This window comes from Lissotriton helveticus, unplaced genomic scaffold (genome assembly GCF_964261635.1).
Source record: "Lissotriton helveticus unplaced genomic scaffold, aLisHel1.1 SCAFFOLD_404, whole genome shotgun sequence".
NCBI lineage: Eukaryota > Metazoa > Chordata > Amphibia > Caudata > Salamandridae > Lissotriton > Lissotriton helveticus.
In genome coordinates this window covers 274784-293653 of record NW_027612035.1, presented here as the reverse complement: position 1 = coordinate 293653, position 18870 = coordinate 274784, and positions in this window count along the sequence as shown.

Here is an 18870-nt window from a genome sequence, read left to right as displayed (position 1 = left end):
CCCAAAGATAACTTCACTGTTAAAAAATCCAAACTACCTGTCTGAACTTAAACCCAACAGTGCCCTATCTCTACTGATATATTTATTCTTTATGCAAATTACAGCAAAAAAATGGAAGGAGAGCAAAATATTTCCTTCGAAATTGTTCTGGAGAGCAACAATGAACAAGTTATTGAACCCATTGATGACTTAGAATTCATGGATGAGTCACGGGACTATGAATTACTTCAATGTGTAGAATCAGTAGATTCGCTGATTCAAAATGAGGACATTTCCGACAATCTGTTATTAGAAGTTCTGTTAAATTTGGAAAAAGAATCTGAAAAATAGATTTATATTTAATAATTCTAAAATTGTTTGAGACATTATTCATTTTTATATGTAATTCATAAACTAGTACCAAATTGATTATAATGTAAAGTCAGACTTATAGTATACTGTGCAACTTTTTTATGTTACATAGTAATTTTGCTCATAGATACTTCCTTTCTCCCACTATATTATCTCCAATGTGTATTTGACATCTCTTTTTCATCTCCTGCCTCCATGTTCTTTCTGCTTTCCTGACAGACTATGATATGGATTCCATATAACACAATAACTTCTGTAACAACATGCAAGATATCTACAGAGGAAACGGTGTACATTAAATTTAAGACTCAGCATTGGTACCTGCATGTTGGTACTTAAAACACCCAAACAACACAACAACTCTATTCAGAGCTACCCTACCTCTAAGCACTTTAAATTATTATTTTCCTGTTTCACTGGGTTTTCCCCGTGGTACGCTCCCCGGTACGCTCCCCGGTGCGCGTACCGGGCGCTCCCCCCGCGAAAATCGAAAAAAAATTAAAAAAATGTTTGTCCCGCGGGTCCCTTTTATGGCCTTCACATCAAACCTAGGGGGTCAGGGGGGGTCTACCCTGCCCCCTTTTGCTCATTTCCCCCTTTGTTTTTTGCCACCTCTTGTATCTCAATCCTACCGAGACACAAGATGGCGGCTGCTGCGGACTGTTTCGAATGTTTACAGACACCCGAAAGTCAATCAGCTTTCCGTGCGCAAGTCGCGTAGCGTGCCCGGTGCGCTCCCCGGAGCGCGTACCGGGGCGCGGCTATAGATATATATATTTTTTTTAACCCAAATTACTCAAAATCCTCTGGAGCACATATCTTGAGACATAGCAAAGGCACATCGGGCTACCAGTCCCTACAATTTTGCCAAGTTTGGTGAAAATCCATTCAGCCGTTCGAGCTAAAATTGAGTTTGACCGCCCTATGGAAATTAACAGGGGGAAAACACGTTTTGGGACCCCCCTTTTATCTCGGCCCCCGCTTGACGAATCCCCCCTAAACTTTCAGGGGCAAAGTTGAGGAAAAATTCAGGCAGATTCCTCAACCGGCGCCAAAGTTATTCCCAATAGAATGTTGCGATTTCCCTTTGGAAATCAATCCTAACTATAACTACCTACTGGCGACCGTCAGTAGACAATATATATCTATATATTACCTACTGGCGGTCGCCAGTAGGTATGTATAGTTAGGACCTAGTTTCCATAGGAAATCCGTAACATTCTATTGGGAATAACTTTGGCGCCGGTTGATGAATCTTCGCGAATTTCTCAAAGAAGATGGCCCGCTCCGCTCTGCTCCTTTCCTGAAAGTTTTGGGGGGATTCGTCAAGTGGGGGCTGAGAAAAAAGGGGGGTCCCAAAACGTGTTTTCCCCATGTTATTTTCCATTGGACGATTAGACACGGCTAGAGCCTGTACAGCTGAACGGAATTACTAGAAATGTGGCAAAATGGTAGAGTCTGATTCGCAGATCACGCTTTTGCTTAAATGGTGTAAATCCCTCCAGTAGTTCCTGAGAAAATTAAAAGGAAAAAAATGTATATATCTGGGCGGAGCCTAACCACACATCTCATCGTGAGATCTGATTGGCTCTCAGCACTTCATCCAAGAAGTGTTGGCAGCCATCTTGGGACCAATATACATGAACGCACCTCATTAAAAAGCATTGCAGTTAATAGAAGGTTTTAGGACTTTAGTTACATTATAAATCATTTGTTGATGGTACCATACTCATTTTAGGAATTGTGGTGTGTTCTAAGGTGATTTTACCATGTGAAAAAGCCTTCTGCTGGGATATCATGAATCATGTTTGAAAGAAAACTATTATCTCATGCTTTTCCCACAGTGGTAAATGCTAATTCCTAACTATATAAGGCCTGAAACCTATGGTTTTTTCAGTGAATATATATATATATAATATATATAGCACGAAGGGCTTGTCCAAACTGTTGCTGCCTACCGAAATAAAGAACGGTGAAATCAAACAAAGTGAGTGGCATCTTCTCGCAGCGAGCAGCTTTCATTTGGAATATGTTGTGGTCCGCTCTGACCTCGAAGATGCCCCGCTGCTGACGGAGCAGATCCTAGTGCCTTGACTCTGAGACACTGTGTGGAACTTTGTACCGGTTCGAGTGGGCACAAAGAAGCAGCGGGCTGACCTTGCCCCTATCAGCATTTTAATTGTGTTTTTGGAGGAGTAGTGACAGCTCAAAACTCTACTACAGAGTAAACATGAACTACGGTATCCAGCATGTCAAGTAAAGACACGCCCACTGGGCGGAGTCTAAACACTAGAAAACACCTGTGCAATTAATGCGGATGTCGATCCCCACAACCGCCAAGCCATGACGAAGGAAGTGTTCCGAAACGCGTAGCAGTAATTGGCGTATATTTTGCACGAAGGGCTTGTCCAAACTGTTGCTGCCTACCGAAATAAAAAACTGTGAAATCAAACAAAGTGAGTGGCATCTTCACGCAGGCAGCAGCTTTCATTTGGAACATGCTGTGGTCCGCTCTGACCACGAAGATGCCCCACTGCTGACGGAGCAGATCCTAGTGCCTTGACTCTGAGACATCGGTATTTAACGATTCGGTATTTACCGAATCATCATTTACCGATTAGGTATTTACCGAATCGGTAAATGATATGTAGGAAGCACTTTGAAGAGTGCTTCAGTGCTTTAAGGATTTGTTATTTACCACCAACTATTAGTTGGTGGTAAATAACGAATACCTCTGTAAATGCAAATCTGTGCATTTACACCAGTGCCATGTGGCAGACATACATGCCCTTAGGGCATGTATGTGTGCCACATGTGCACACAAGCAATATTCAAGGGTGCAACAGGGTGTCAATGTGACACCCTGCCACCCTTGAATCTTTCCCTATTTTACCGAATCGGTATTTTCCGATTCGATAATTGACATTCATTCCTATGGGCCTCCAGGCCCATAGGAATGAATGGCAATTACCGAATCTGTAAATACCGATTCGGTAAATACCGAATCTTAACGATTCGGTAATTTTTACCGAATATTTACCTACATAGCATTTACCGATTCTAAAATACCAAATCGGTAAAATTCGGTATTTTAGAATCGGTAAATACTATTTACCTACATCTGGCCCTTAGAGTCTAATAACTTAAAGTATAAGTAAAAGATTGATATATTCATTAGACGTTTCAAAACTCCATGTTCTGAAGAACGAAAAAAATAATTGTGGCTTCTCTTCGCGCTTCTGGTTAACGAAACACGGCAGAGAAGACCTACAACATAAGCGGGTTGCAGCTGGCAGCCCCAGCGTGTACATGCACGTTTTTACAATGTTTAAAGATGGCCAATCAGTTGGGTGGCGGTTTAGCTGCTGCTTGCTGTATGGTATAAGGGGGATGATACGAAGTATGCATCTCAGACTACCCAATGTTATAGTCCTGTTTTTCAATCACAAACTTACTTCAAATGTTTAGTTGGATTTAAGCTATTCCTGTAACTGTTATAAACGAAGGGATAGATCTTGAGAACACAATGTGTCACAAGGGGAGGCTGAAAAACAAATCTCCTGGTTTTATAGATTCCATCATGTTTGTTACACAACGTGGATGTCACTGTCGGTGATGGTGAGACTGGGATTGTTCTTATCAAGGAAATGCCACTGAGTGCAAGCTGCCCAGACCTTTAATAGAGAGTTCTGAACCACAATATTTTGGCAAAGAGGTCAAGCCAGGAATAAATGGGTGAGGTTTGTGGCTGCCCAACTCTGTGAACTAAACACCTTGTTGCGGGGTTCACAAGGATTTTTTAAAGCACTCGCTACTTTAACAGAGCCTGTTTCCAAACACTCAAAGGGGCACATGCATCATTCATACATTTTGCATTTCTTAATTTGTGAAAAATACCGAATCGCAAATTAAGAATTGCAAAATGCTATGCATCATTTTTTTCGGTATTTATTTGTGAATCGGTAAAAATCGCAATTTTTACCGAATCACAAATAAATACCGAATTCCCAACTGCTTTTTCGCAAATTCCATTGATTCCTATGGGCCGAAAGGCCCATAGGAGTCAATGGGAAGGCATTTACGAATTCGCAATTTGTTGATGCATTCCAAGGGTGCAGGGGGGGTCCAAAGGACCCCCCCCCCTGCACCCCTGAAATGCATTTGAAAGTGCATGTTTCACACACACATGTCCTAAGGACATGTGTGTCTGTAACATGACAGTTTAAAAAATCAATTTTTTTGCTTTTTGACAGGTTTAAGCAAATTACCACGAGGGTCAACCTCGTGTTAATTTGCACTTCCAATTTCAAAATTCGCATTTTTTTTTAAAATTGAAGCATTGCATTTAAGGAATCGCACAAATGCGATTCCTTAAATGCATTTGCATTTTTAAGAAATGCAAAAAAATACGAATATTGAAAAAGAGTTTGATGCATCCCAAAAACGTATTTAGGAAGTGCAAACAGCCGAATTTACCGATTCGCACCGTTTGCACTTCCTAAATAGGTTGATGCATGTGCCCCAAAGTGTTTACAGATAAGAGAATAAAGGAATAAGGAGATAGTGATGCCTAAGAATATATTTTATACCAATCAAGTTACAGCCTGTGTAAACTTGGCTCACCAAATGCAGCAATAGCAGGCAGAACAGTCTGACTTTAAGATCCATTACTGTCTAATCTATGTTTCTTCTAAACATTAGGGGATTCAACAAAATGTATCCGGTTTTATAAAACAAAAACACCATAAAAGTCATACATAGGATGTTTTTTTTGCAGCATGCTGCTGGGGTTCTGAACAAGGAGATTGAATTGGCTATTAGATGATTATCTCGCTCATCTTCCCACCCTTCCCTGGTGGTTTCTTCTGTTGCTCCATATGCCGGTTCCCATACTCAGCCTCAGTCCCCTCAAGTAGGCTTGGTGGACATACCTCAAAATATGCCTCAAGACAAAGCTGGGGGTATCGACCCCCTTTACACCAGTTGTTGTCACGTGCGTCGGTGCCCAGTCACCAATTTTTAGGTCAGCCACTGACATCACCCCTGGCAATGGGTTGGGCCCAGGAGGCGCTAAGAGGAAGCGCCCTTTGGTTGGGGGCCCTTGTAAACGCAGAAAGAACATTGGATCACAGTCATCTTCAGCAGTCCACCCAGTAGTGCCTAACCTGGATGCTCTTTCGTTAGACATGCTCAAAGCAGCCTTGCTGTCAGCATTTGGAACTAAATTGGACCCCGTCCTACTACAACTTCCTGCACTGGAAAGAAACCTGTCTGCACTGATCGCCTCCTTGCAAGGGTACCATGCCCTGCTCTACACAAGTATCCCTCCTACAAGGCCTACGATCTCGACCACCATTTCCAGTCCCAGTGGTAGTGGCACGGGGGTAGGAGACAGAGCAGTGTCTATCACGAAGCAGTCTAGTCACATGGTAGGAGATACAACACCACCTATTATGCCCAGAACTGACCCTAAAGACCGTTCAACCAACCGGAGGGGGATGGGGGTCACCCAGAACTCAGTATCTTTTCAGTCTCTGCAATCTCAGGGTTTCAAAGTGGGCAGATTTTACAGTTCCGATGATAGGTGGGAAGACTGGAAGCCATGAAACCCCCGGGGACTTGAATAACTATTCTCCTAGTTTGGGCACTGTTCATCTCCTACCAGAGTCCACAACACTTGTCGTGGTGTGAGTACCATGCCTAAACCCTAGGACCAAGGAAGACTTTTACCAGCTGAACAATAAGGTGGTGCACTGGCTCAATTCCAACATTGCCACTGGGCTTAGGGTGGAAAACAAAATTCTCATGGTGCGCTGGACACAGTGGGTTGGTAGCGCCAAGAAATCCAGGCTGGGGGACTGTATTATCATCAATTTTAACAATCCAGTCATGGTAAACCGAATCTTAAGCAAGGTAGCCCAGTCTAACTACAGGTGTTGGAACTCCGCAATCTCAACACTTCTACAGACCCAATTATTACCAACTACTGTCCCAGCGCTAGCGGCTCCAAGAGGTGGGCCATAGGGGTTGTGCAGAGGGGATGATAGGGGTAAGCACAGCAAATAGGTTTACTCCTCTGAGCTCATTGGAAGATTGCGATTGACGATGTGTAGGTCTTTCGGACCCTGTGGAACCCGCATCCGAGGGTAATGTACAGGCATCGAGTGTGAATGGAGGGTGTAAATTTCTTTCTTGGAATATCGCGGGGCTGGAGAGTGAGATTGAGAACACCAAATGGTTAGCCCTTGTTAAGAGCTTTGATGAGATATGCCTCCAAGAAACTTGGGCTGTAGACAATAATTATCACCAGGATGGCTATAAAACCCTCTTCATTCCAGCAACACCATCCAGGTCAGGGAGAGCCAAGGGGAGGCTTATCACCTTTGTTTCTCTAGCTGTCCTTGGCATCTCTGCTACCTCACTAAACGTCTCTCCCAATTTACATGTGATGCTGTTATCCAGTGGAAAGAGCAAGCTACATCTGGTAAACTTTAACAATACAGGAGTAACACACCTGGATGAGGGCTAAATAACTCTGCTGGGGTCTGTACTTCAGGATAGCATCTTGAAAGGTCAGAGTTTCACTACATTTTTCTAATTTTTCTAATAATGCTAATTTACTGGAAGCCAATATCACTGAGGACAATTGAGTACATCATTTCGAGGGTATCTTCCAGGCGGATACCCCACCAACTGAGGGGCAGGAAAGGGTGAAAGACAAGTTGGAACTTATTTTCACCACGCAAGAGGTGAGAGACGGTATTCTGGGTCTGTCTAAAAAGAAGATCCGCGCCAGATGGGATCCCGTCAGATCTCTACATCACCCACGTAGAAACCTGGGTGCCTGTCCTCACAGCTGTCATCAATGCTGCAGTCCAGGTTGGCCGCCCAGATTCTTGGGCTTTATCTATCATAGTCCCGGTATTTAAAAAGGTAGATCGGTACAGTACCTATTGTTATAGGCTCATTTCTCTTCTGGACTCAGTGGTGGGCCGCATGGTACTTGACACACTTGTATCTTGGGTTGATGAAAACAACTTTTTATCCGATATCCAATACGGCTTTCGCCCAGGTCGTTCCACTGTGGAACAGTGTTTTAAACCTGCACATGGTTCTGAACAAATACACTGTGGCTCGTTCCAGCCCCATATACCTAGCCTTCATGGACCTGTCCTCAGCATTCCACTGTGTCAATAGGTCCAAGCAGTGGCAGTTGATGTCCTCCATTGGCATTGACAGTAACATAATTTTATTTCTGAGGGATCGTCACCGTGATTCAACCACGGTTGTCCGCTATTCAAAGGATCTGAAAGTGTCCAGTAAGCTTGACATCAAGAGAGGGGTGTGTCAAGGGTGCATTTTAGCACCCTTTCTTTTTAATCTATATATTAATTCCTTAGAGAAGGCCCTTTGATCACACATGCTGATTGTCCCCAGGTAGGCAAGCGTAGCCTGCCAGCCCTCCTATACGCAGATGACGCAGTCCTTGGGCGAGGACAGCTAGGTGCCTACAAATTCTTCTGAATTCTTTTGCCCTTTTTATGAAGGACTTGGACCTTTCGTTTAATCATTCCAAGTCGTTCATTATGCAGGTGGGACCTCGTAAAGCTAAGCAGTTCACTTTTAAATTCGGACTTTCGTCAATACCGAAGACCAATGTTTTCTCCTATTTGGGAGTTGTGTTTGACGATTCCTTGAGTTGGTGCCCTTTGCTAACTTGGAAGAAAGGGGATGTAGGGAAAGGTTTTACAGCTGTTTTTAACTTTGCCAGCAGAGTGGGAAGGAAGCCAATGGGGTCTCTTTTGAAGACATATGAAGACAAATATATCTCAAAGGTTAGTTATGGGAGTGAGATATGGGGCCACATTGGGGTAGGGGCAGTGCAAAGTGCTGAAAACTCTTTCCTGTGATGGGCCCTTTCTGTCCCACAAAGCACCCCGGTTAATGTCGTGCACAAAGAGTTGGGGATGCCTTTCCTCTCAGATGTACTGGATTTCCGTCCCCTGGCTTTGTGGCTTAATATTTGGGCTAATTAAGAAAATACACTTGCAAAGATGTCCTATGGGAATGCCTTTCACTTGACCATGTCTCAAGCATCCGATGGCTCCAGTATAGAAGAGTTGGCCTTACCAGGGTAGGTGGGAACTATTCACTAACCCTGAGCGCATGAATTCATATGTAAGAGGGACCTTTCTCTGGTCAAAGAGTGTTTTTTAAAGAATGAGCTGCTGTGATAGAGAGGGAAATGAGCTGTGTAAGCCTAGTGTGCGTAAGTACATTGTGTTAAAAACTGTACCAACCACCGAACCGTATCTTCTAGGGCTTAAAAGCATTCATGATCGTTTTCTATTGATCCGGTTTCGGCTCAACATCTTCCATTACCTCTTGGCACACCCTCGTGGCTCCCACAGAGGCCAGTGTCTCATGCCCTGTGGCTGCAACGGTGAGTCGCCTCAGGACATGATGCACTTTTTATTGTTTTGTAGTTTTTATGCTGTCCCTAGAAAGTTATTTATTATTCCCATTCTCAAAAAAGTGGGTTTTAGGAGGGTGAGACCAGCTCTTATATTTTACAACTGCTCTCTAATGACACTGTTTTGCATACGCTTAACTTTTTATGGGTCGCTGTTAGACTCAGGTCAAGCTGCGATTAACTTCTGTACTGTAATTCATGAATTTTTATCTTGTGTTCTGATTAACTTGGACATATTATAATTGTCAATCTGTAACTTGGAAGATGTTTTATCATTTATGTATGACTTTTATGGTTTTCTATTATGAAACCGAATAAATACAATAATCACTAGGGGATTCATTTAGAGGGTAGCATGGTATCCCTCACAATAACTCCAGGAGTCACAGTTCACACAATGTACATGTTTTGTTCCCCCTACTTCCAACCTTACTTGTACCCCCAATCACCTGCCCAAACCTCTCCCTGCTGATGCCAATGTGGTCCTCCATCATCCCACAGACCATATTGTTGGCCCCTTTCAAAGTGCCCCTACAATAAAAATGCAGTTGTAAATACATATCAACTACCATTTGTTGCGTTTGAAACATGTTATTGAATAATAAAACCTAATAAACATAAGCTGATTATTAAAGCAAAACAAAACATCAGTTGCCATACACATAAGAGACAAAAGTAGTACATAAAAATCAACATACTGTAACACAGCAAAGTTATGTAGAGCACAATTCCTAATTTTGGGCAATCTTTAAAGTTCAACAATAGAAACGTTCATAAAGAACAGGAAAGGAAACAAAGAAGATGGGATACAGTGAATTCATTAATGTAATGCTTCCTACATATAGAAAAACAAATACTAATTATTTTGCTTAAGCAATAAAGTCCTCACATTAAAACACTAAGAGAAATATATTGAACAATGAACATTTTATATGTAATTAGAATTCGATTTGAATATTTTAACCTCCTCAGCATTATTTGACTCTTGATAACAACCTGAATGCTTTCTGGAAAGGAACCGCCCCATGGAGTTCAAAATCACATCTTTTCCAACAATAGGATTCAAATGATAAACTTGAATTTCAATTCATTTATTTATTTCGGCCACTTTGGAGATCAACAATTTGAAATATATACAAAATCCATACACTTTTGTAAAAAATTGTCTCCTAAACTTGAATTCCATCCACTTTTTGATTAAACACTTCCCATTCCAGCAAGCATCACAAGACCACTTGTTGTTATCTTCCCAATTAGTGATAATTTTTCGGCTGGCAATAACAATAAATATGTTTAGAATTTTACCTCCGAAAGCAAGAACATGCCATTTCTGAATCATGGTGCACAATAAAATGTAGGAACAGAAGGGCATCGTTTGGTGCAGCATTCATTAAGGTTTGACCAGGCTTGAAACTAGAATTCCTGATTTTTGGGACATTTAAATGTCATATTTTTTAAAGAGTTCTAACAGACCCCGCATGAGCTCCGTGAAAAATAGAAGATGACTGAATTGTACTTAGAGAAAATGTGCTGATAAGAAATCTATTGATGTAAAATACAGTGGTAAGGCAATGCTTGATGATCTAATATATTCAGATTTTAACTCCATAGTTTGTTCAAGAAATTGACTGAGCATAATACTTGAAGGTCCATCTCTCAGATCAGTTCTATTACAGTTTTAGTTGCAATAACACTAATACAGATCATTGATAAATAGATTTTAAAAAGCCATGGGTGGAATTGATCCCTGGTCTAAATCTAGATTAAAGTCTGCAATGGAAACCAGTACAAACAGATCAAATCTAAAATCATTGAATATGTTTAATATAGTGGTTTAGAGTAAACCCAGAAGACACACATTGTTCCTGAAACTCAGAAAATGTATATAAAGATTATGATTACATCCTATTTTATGTCCAGGGACTGCTTTAGCTGCTTTCCTGTTTAAGTGACAACATTTGCAAATATATTTAACAAAACATTAACGCTGGATGTCAGAAATTCTGTCTTTAAGTATTGTGTAAGAGTTATGTGTGATGGTTTTGATTTGATCTGAAGCAACACTAACACTAAATAGGTACATACACCGGTTATCATTCAACTAACAATATTAGCAAACTTAATTTGGAGGGAGTTGAGAAAAATTGCCTCATGTTTTATTGTTAAAAAAAATCTACTGGTTAAGTAATTCACAGAGTTTGCAAATGCTAAACCCCTTTTTGAAATTTACTAAGCCCATTTAACAATTCAGAATTTGGAAGGGGAATGTTAATAGTTTCCCTTCTGAATATTTAATACATTGTTAAGGTGTGTATTGAGCTTTGAAACCATACGTGGACTGAAAAACAGTAACAGGAGGTAGTAACCCAATGGGACATTTGTGAAACTGAAAGTAAAATGGGGTGCATTAAAAATGCCTTTATCTAAAAGCTATCACAGACAGAGTAGTGTGCTGACTCTACAAGCAACCACTTTTTACCAAATGGATTATTAGTACATGAACCTCAGTATTTCCTATATTGCTGAAATTTAGTCTCTAAAATTTTTGTAATGTTGCGTAAATATTTGTTCCTGTTAGTTCAGAATTTCAATATTGTGATGAAATGTACCTATTCTTTTTGTCAAACATATTGAAATATCTTCATCACAATTTTTGGGGCATTCTAAAAAGTGTTTTCACTCTAACTTGAAGCTTCCTAAGAAAAATACTGATGCCAGGTCCTGGTTTCTCCTAGATCATTTAGCTTTCTCACTAAAACAAGCACAATATTGATTTGCGAGAGGTGGTTATTGTAGTGATACGCACTGGGGTTAGTTTAGAAAAGACCAATTCCTTAATCTTTAGAAATAATACTTGGAAAAGTTTATGTTCAATAATTTACGGATGAAGATATCAGATAAAGATCCCATAATTTCTTATACCTTGTGGTATCAAAAATATGATAGAATTAACAGACTTCTCTTCTAGATAAATCCAGGTTTGAGAAGTTATTTAATGCGATTATCAACTTTCTGTCTTTTTAACACATTTTGTCAGTGCACAGAGTATCTTCCCTACATAGATCACAACATTTCATGCAATGGTCTGTGCTTGAACGAACAATGAAGGTGTTAAAATGCATTTCTACCACAATCAAGAAACCCTTGGGTCTCTGATGATTACTGTTGCAAATTAAGACCTAGCTAAGATGAAATATCCCTTTAAAAGGATGATTTCCCTCACCCACCATAGTTGGCACGCTTCCTTATTGGGAATCTCTTTGCACCATGAAACAACCCCCTCACTGAGAGGAGGAGTTCAGGCATATTTTGTTATAGAGAAAGGTATACTAAATATCACAATAATGAGCTCAGGGTAGTGGGGGCAGCAGAGTGAAAGTTAAAAGTTAAAACTTGCTAAAGGGTATGTGGTTTCCATTATTTGTACACCCCTCGGCCAGGATTAAAAACAAGGACACTTTAGGAGAAATATATATGCACTGTTCGAGTCAATAAGAGGTCAACATGTTTCCGCCTATTAACCCTCCAAAGAGGTGTTTGCGGCTTTCTTCAGGACTTAATCAAAAGTTGTGCAGCTCAATGTACTCAATCAATAACAAGCATTGTCATAGCCAATAGGTCTCGCCTTTGGGACCTTATAAGCGTTTAGCCATGCATATTCAGTAACAATGTGAAATAATTACTATTAAAAAAAAGAAGACTATAAACTAACTAAGCTAGACGTGACTTTATAACTGGTTAATCAAACGTTTCTGGAGGTTTAGTATATATAAACAACTCCTTCTTTCTTGATGCTCTAAATTTTGGTAAGAGTACACAACGTCAAAAAATTCAATACTGCTTTTATATCAATTTACCTTTGAAAGCTTGAAGTGAAAGACAATTCTAAGTGGCATTTGGTTATGAGTAGGCGCTAATGACTATTTCCGGATGACAATGTAATTAGCATTTTTTTAATAAGCTGTGTTAAAAGTATGGGTAGGGAAAATGGCTATTTTGGCCAAAGGCTGCCCTTTCTATATGCATGCTAGTTTTCACAATTTGTTATGTGGTACACTGTAATGTTAGATGAATCTGTTTTACCCTTTTGATAAGCAAGGGATGACGATGAACCGTTTTTTCGTCCCTGGTTTTAAATGGATTCAGGTTGGAACAGACGAGGTGTTGGTTGACTTTACCTCAGAAAATGGTTGTTTCCCGCATGCTGCTTTCATGCGACTTAAATCCCTTCAGTCGAAGAGGCGGCTGCATGCCTGCATATATGGCCAGATCAGTACTTTGCTGTTTCGGTTCTCCAGTGGGGCTAGAATATAAGCTGTTATGGGCAGGGGCTCAGCTTCCCATTGGTGCAGCAGGTGCAGTGGCACCAGGTCCCAGATGCCTTAAAGGCCCACTGAACCCTGATAACTGCTGTTTGTCACAGTTCAAACAGAGGCCTGAGGGGCCCACAGAACAATGATTATTGCTGTTTTCCACAGTCCACAGTCCAAATAAACGGCAGAGGTCACATTTCCTTTCTTGCCTTGGGGCCCAAGGCACACTCGCTAGGCCACTGGTTAAGGATGCAGTGGGAAAGAAGTGGCGAGACAGGTGGATTATCTAAACAGCTCGACGATGACTTCATGCCTGAGTATTAAAGTATTCATTACAATTAAAGACTTAAGCAGGAATAGATATCATAATATAGGAAGACCTATGTACAAATGCAGCTCGATTAGCGGCTGCCTTTAACTTCTCACCTCTCCTAATTTACAGTTTTATATTAGATGCAGACATAAATCGTGACCTATGAATATGTTTATCTATCTTTAGGTTCAAATGACCCATCTTTTCCATATGCAAGTATCAGACAGGTCGGAAACGCCTAATGGCTTTAAACTTGATAAAGCCACATTAATCACTGGTCTTGAAATACAAATGGCAGCATTAGGCACGCAGAGGTGTATTCTAAGTAATCTCATTAGGTTCAGCGTACGGGAGAGTATTTAGGGCATAAAGCACTTTGACAAAAACATTTGTGCCACCATAGAAATGTAATCTTCCTTGTCCTACCCTAGTATACAAGTAGTACCACCTTCTTTGTATACCTGAATTAAATAGGCACACAAAATAGTACCGTATTTAAAGGCCCAGTTCAGAATTACATGGAAGGTGCACTGTCCCAGACTACACAACGGTGCAGTTTTCAGTGGGTGCTATCATCCCACACAGGGGGAGCACACCAGATTATGCTGGAAAAAACATGTGGTGCCCCAACGTACGTGCAGTTGTAAACCACCAGTCTGCTTACATAGTAAAGCGTCTGGCAGCTATTAAGTGAGGTGGCACGTTTCCCCTGCAGGTGGTTGGGGTCAGTCACCATCCTGTCAGGTGGGGGTATACAATCAGTGCGCCTCCTGACTGCTTGTTTGCCTTTTTGCCTGTGTCAATAATACAGTGGAGTCCTTAGAGGAGTAGTCAATTTGTATTCATGAAAGACACTTGTGTTTCTCGGATGTGTAATCCCCAGATGATGCCTGAACTGTTCCCCAATGGGCTATTTGTATATCGTATTGAATTGTATGTTCTTATGAGGACTGTTAATAATAATAAAAAAGATTTAGTGAGTGTTTATTGCCCTCTATGTCACTCTACTTCTAAGCACCTAATACAGCTTGTACAGTGCTTACTGTCATCTGCTCACTTACATTATGCTTATTATGCTTAATATAAATAGTGCAGAATTTAGGCGTTTATGTCTGCCTACAACGTGGACATGATACAAATAGCAGTACCTACAAGGTAGATGGTACAATTCAAAAAGAGTCCAAGATACTCCAGCACAGATGACTTTGGATCAACATTACGGGGCATCAGTCTTGATGGCAAGCCAACTTAAAACTTATCAGTATTGTATACATTATTATCAGAGACTATACTTGCCTCTTGGATACAACTTTACAATGGAATTTAATTAATTTGTGTACAGTTGTGTGTATACAATAAAACAGCCTCCCCACCATAATTGATCTGTCTATTCATCTTGTTGGGATCTGGAGTAGCATGCTACTCGCCGAAAAGCACTTCAACACTTCATCAGGGGTAGCAAGCGCTATATTAATGCAGAACCTTCCCTCTTCTATCCGTCCACTATCTTTTTTAACCCAACTAACAGACCAACATGTCCAGCTCTCATATACATTTTATATTTCCCTATACGAATTCACCACTAATCATTTTTGGATCCTAGAGTAGTGTGCTACTCGTCGAAAAAGCTCTTCAAAGTTCGTATGGGATAGTAAGTGTTATGTAAATCTAAATACATTACAATTACTGTTTACATCAGGCTGCACTAACACGAGGATAGAAGTAGAGTGCGGATTAGAGTTTATCTGTTCAGAACAAAGCATACTACAGAAAGTGTGTGAACAGTCTATATGTTGTGCACCTGGCAGAGAAAAACACACCAGAGGTGGGAAGAAGGTAGGTAATCTGATGGTCAGGCCTATGTGGAAAGAGGCTATCACTTTGGGCAGAAAAGAGGGCTTACACTTTGTTTGGATGGACAGCAAGAAAGGGAGGTCTGGAAGATAAGCCTGAAGCTCACTCATCCTGCAAGCAGAGGTGATGGCAAGCAAAAAACTAGTCTTCTAAGGAGGCGAAGAGGACAATTATGTAGGCGCTCAAAGGGAGCACACATAAGATAAGTGAGGTCAACTCCCACTAGGGTATTACGAAAGGAGAAGGAGGAAAGAGATGAGTAATGCACTTCAGAAATCTGTTAACAATAGGATCGAAGGCCATGCTCAAGAGCTCGGGGTACCAGACTTGGGACTGATCGCGTTTGATCTTCTTCAGCAATCTTGGCAGAAGTGGTACAGGAGGCCACAACTCCACTTGCAACGAAAAGGGTCGCCGAGCGAGAGCCGCTTTGGAAACTCTAACACGCAGAACTGCTGACATTTAGCGTTGTCTTCGGTGGCGAATAGATCTAACCAAGGCTCTCCCCACTACTGAAAGAGACCTACCACGACCTTCGAGTGAAGATGCCATTTGTGATCCATCATGCACTGGCGGCTGAGTTTGTCCGTCCTTGCGTTCAGTGAACCTGTTAAGTGTTGAACTACCAGAGATATGCCCTGATGTTCCAGCCATGTCCAAAGGCGAAGAGCCTCTTGACATACGGTCCACGACCCCACCCTGCCCTGTTTGTTGCAGTACCACATGGCGGTGGTGTTGTCCTTGAACACCTGCACCACTCTTCCTTTGACAGAAAGAAGGAATGCCTTCAGTGCAAGACGAATCGCCCGGAGCTCCAGAGGGTTGATGTGGTGCCTGGACTCTGCCAGAGACCAGAGGTCTTTGATCTCCACCATTCCCATATGGCTGCCCCAACCCAGGAGTGACGCATTCGTCACTACTGTGAACTCAGGTTGGGGAAGGTAGAGGGATCTGCTGTTGACCCAATCCTGGTTCGTGAACCACCACTGCAACTGACTTGCAGTCACCTCCGAAATCTGAACGTCATCGGAAAGATTCCCCTGGTGCTGCGCCCACTGAAACTTCAGGTCCCACTGCAGAGCACGTATATGCCATCTGGCATGATGCACCAGCAGGATGCAGGAGGCACGAACACCGGGATGGAGGCTGAAACATCGGTATCATAGCCCCAATATCCTGGACTTGCTGCTAGGGAGGATAGACCCAAAACTGTGCTGTGTCCAGAACCGATCCGATGAAAAGGAGCTTATCGGATGGAATCAGGTGCGACTTCAGCACGTTAACTGAGAACGCCAGCAAATGCAGGAAGTCAGTCGTAGTCTGGAGGTGGGAGCCTTCAACAGCCAGTCGTCAAGATAGGGGAAGACTAGAACCCCCTGATCTGCGCAGATGAGCAGCGACCACCGCCATCACTTTCGTGAACACCCGAGGGAGGGGGGGGCTGGTAAGGTCAAAGGGGAGCGTGGTAAACTGAAAATGCATGTGGCCTACCGTGAACCGTAGGTAATGCCGGTGGGCAGGCAAGACGGGGATGTGAAAGTAAGTGTCCTTCAAGTCCAACGCTACCATCAAATCTCCAGGTTCGAAGGCAGACAAGACCTGAGCCAAGGTTAACAACTTGAACTTCTCCTTTCGGAGAAAGCGGTTGATATCCCTGAGGACTAAGCTAGGATGCAGGCCTTTGTCCTTCTTGGGTACCAAGAAGTAGTGAGAGTAGCAACCCCGACCTACTTCTGGCACAAGGACGCGTTTGACAAAGAGATCCATAACTTCCTGGAAGAGAAGGGCCAAATGATCCTCCGACATGGGATGAAATCACCACAAACTGCATGACCCTTACGCACTCCGCTGCTTGCGGAACTCCGCGTTGACCGCTAGAGTTTTTCAGTCACTTTGCGGAGTTCCTCACTGAGGAACTCCGCATAGGCTTAATCTTATCATGAAAAAATAGATATCAGTCATATGTTAAGAAACAAGGGTGTGTAGAAACCTTTTGGGTGGAGTAAAATTTAAGACATTATTATTGTGATTTTTTGGGCAATTAGTTGATTTTTGCAAGCACTAACACTTCTCTGTGTAAAGTAAAGACCTTGAGAGTTTTGTAACTTTCAGATACTCAAATTGTGGATTCTATTGCAATTAAAAATATTTCCAGGCCTGAAATTTCTTTGGAGGTTGCATGCGGGCAGCCTAAGTTATCCTGCAAGAGTTTCTTGATGAATTCTATTGCAACTACAATATGTGCTCTCTCATTCTAAAGTCAGGTTGTTAGAAGCTTTTCTGCAACTCAAGATACGCCTTACTTTTCACCTGGTGTGGATGCATTTCTCATGTTTAGTGAAATCTCCTTTCTGAGTATAACGGTTCTGGCTTTCCCCTCCTGTATATGGCTTTAGTCCAGTGTGAATTCTCTCATGTGAAATGACATTGTATTCAAGACTAAACCTCATCTGACATTCAGAACACACATAAGGCTTTTTTCCCCCTGTGTGAGTTCGCTCATGTCAAGTGAGAAGTAATTTGTAACCAAAACATTGCTTGCATTTCGAGCACTCCTAAGGTTTTTTCCCAGAGTGGGATCGCTCATGAAGCATAACACTGTCTTTCAGATTCAACCTTTTATGGCATAAGGATTTTCTCTAGTGTGGAGTTTCTCATCGTGAAATAGCATTTTTCTCTGCAGCTTTTCTGGCATTCAGAGCACTCAAGGTTTTTCATCAGTATGGAGTCGCTTATATTTAGTGAGGCTGTGCCAATCAAATAGGAATTTCTGGCATTCCCAGAAATTGGTAATGTTTTCCCCCTGTGTGCGCCTGCTCATGTAGAGTGAGATTGAGTTTAAAATGCATGCTTTTCTGGCATTCGGAGAACTGAATTATTTTGATGGTGTGTTTTCTTATGGCGCTTCTAACCATCTCTACCTCTGAATCTTTTCTGACATTTAGAGCACTGATAATTTATTTATATAGTGTGGATTCTCACATGTTCAGTGAGATGAGATTTTTGGCTGAAACATTTTTGGCATTCGGCGCACTGATAAGGTTTTTCCCCAGTGTGGGTTCTTATATGCTGAGTGAGACGATATTTTACACTGAAACATATCTGGCATTCGGAGCACTGATAAGGTTTTTCCCCAGTGTGGGTTCTTATATGCTCAGTGAGACTGCTTTTTACACTGAAACATTCCTGGCATTCAGAGCACTGATAAGGTTTTTCCCCAGTGTGGGTTCTTATATGCTGAGTGAGACAGCCTTTTTGACTGAAACATTTCTGGCATTCAGAGCACTGATAAGGTTTTTCCCCAGTGTGGGTTCTTATATGATGAATGAGACTGTTTTTGTATATGAAACATTTCTGGCATTCAGAGCACTGATAAGGTTTTTCCCCAGTGTGGAATCTCAAATGTGCAGTTAGAAGTGATTTACGGCTGAACTGTTTTGGGCATTCAGAGCACTGATAAGGGTTTTCCCCAGTGTGGATTCTTGTATGTTCAGTGAGTCTGCTTTTGAAACTGAAACATTTCTGGCATTCAGAGCACTGATAAGGTTTATCCCCAGTGTGGGTTC